This window comes from Lactuca sativa, chromosome 2 (assembly GCF_002870075.4).
Source record: "Lactuca sativa cultivar Salinas chromosome 2, Lsat_Salinas_v11, whole genome shotgun sequence".
Taxonomy (NCBI): domain Eukaryota; kingdom Viridiplantae; phylum Streptophyta; class Magnoliopsida; order Asterales; family Asteraceae; genus Lactuca; species Lactuca sativa.
In genome coordinates this window covers 127,012,428-127,014,395 of record NC_056624.2, presented here as the reverse complement: position 1 = coordinate 127,014,395, position 1,968 = coordinate 127,012,428, and the positions used below count along the sequence as shown (strand labels likewise).

Sequence of the window (1,968 nt, the reverse complement as noted above, 5' to 3'; positions counted from 1 at the left end):
ATCCCTAGTTTGACCCAAAATTTCCTAGTTGTGACAGTTAATAACACCCTTTAATTTGCAGGAAAAATTTATTGTCTTCATTTTTAAGTACACAAAGATTTATTGTTTTTCTGAGAACCTACAAGTTTAAAGGTAAATTTTAAAAAAAAGAAAAAGATGTATGCTTGACTTTTGTGTTTGGATTTTGTTACCGTTTCGTTCATGGGATGCTAATTGATTACAACTAATGAGGATAATCTTCTTTATTATACATTGTTATTTGTTTTATTATTATGATTGGTGACTTTTTTTCACACTTTTGATCTTGGTTCCCAGATTAAAATTTTTTAAGATGTTTACCAAACTACGTTATATTCACAACTTTGGCTAACTCAAAGATGTCTCAATTAACTAATATATCCTTGAGAGGTGCATGTAGGCTTTCGGATGTTGGATTAAATGTTCTTCTTACTTCTCTTTCTGGTTCTTGATTCTGTTTTTTGTTCATTAAGGTAAGTTTTCTTTTCAGGAAATCATGCTTCAAGTTCAATTATGTTGTACATTATGTTTGTGTCTTTTTATGTGCATATATATATATATATATATATATATATATATATATATATATATATATATATATATATATATATATATATATTCCCACCAATAGTTTTGAATAAATTTGCATCTATGAAAAAAAAATGGCATACAAATAGTCACAGAAAAATACATGTATACACAGTCAAAGATACACATATACACACAATTGGTCTTAAAAAAATACAAATACACACATAGATAAACAAACACAAACATTCATATATATATATATATATATATATATATATATATGAATGTTTGTGTTTGTTTATCTATGTGTGTATTTGTATTTTTTTAAGACCAATTGTGTGTATATGTGTATCTTTGACTGTGTATACATGTATTTTTCTGTGACTATTTGTATGCCATTTTTTTTTCATAGATGCAAATTTATTCAAAACTATTGGTGGGAATCCTCAAATGGTTTTCATGATGTAAACATTTTCATGGTGACATATATTTATATCTGTGTGATATGGTTGTTAGGTGTTTGATTTATTTAGATTAATTTGGACTCTTGATAAGAAATATCTTATTATCTCAACCTTTTGTATTTGTTTTCAGGTTAGTGGTAAAGTGTACTTCTCAAAATATCTTTGTTAGAAGAGAACCCATATATGCATGACCGGTAACATACAATTCCATTTTCTTTCTTCATTATTTTGTTTTTTGGTTCTTTTGTTTTACAATACCGGAATCTGTATTTTAAAAAGTTTATTTTTTTTATTTTTAATTTTTTTTAATTGATTTTTTTTCTCATTTAGGATAGAGTGGGGAACAACAATAAGAAGCAGAACCAATGGGGTAAAGTAGTTATGTACTATTTCAATGGGATAATAATCTTATACAATGATGAAAAACTTTATTCAAACAGATGAGCCTTGATACTGGTTAAGTTAGTATGGAGCTTGGCTCCAAGAGATGCGACTAGCCTATATCATTTTTCCTTGATTAATATTGTTTCTTTTAAAAGTTTGGTTATGATTAAGGCAACATATAATCATGTTTGTCTCTATATTCCTGTTTATTTAAATGAGTGGTTTTCATATCTACAAAACATTTTGAAGATCTTGATTTGATTATTGCTAAATTACATGATCTTTTTATTTCTGCAGTTTAGTTGTCCCTTCTAAAACATAAATCTGATGCTACTTTGTTTTTTAAAAAATTAGGATATTTATTAGCTTTAAATTCATTATTTTAATTACTTAAGCTTATGGGCTTTCTAAATTATTTATAAAAAAAAAAAAAAGAACAATTATAAGAATTTGTTAAATTTTTAATTCACCCAAATATTGTGCAGGGTAAATAACTTAATGGAAACGAGTTTGTATCTTCCGTTGCATATTGATCCAAAAATCAAAAAAAATGAAGGAAGAAAAAGTAAAC

At 26.1% G+C, this 1,968-nt stretch overlaps 1 long non-coding RNA gene across 1 annotated transcript; it reads left to right on the top strand.

Annotated features, from left to right (window-relative positions):
* Positions 1 to 291: 291 nt before the first annotated feature.
* On the top strand, positions 292 to 1,592 carry LOC122196726 (uncharacterized). Its single transcript, XR_006188769.2, has 3 exons — positions 292 to 491; positions 1,144 to 1,207; positions 1,344 to 1,592. It is a non-coding gene; the product is annotated as an uncharacterized LOC122196726 (long non-coding RNA).
* Positions 1,593 to 1,968: the final 376 nt, after the last annotated feature.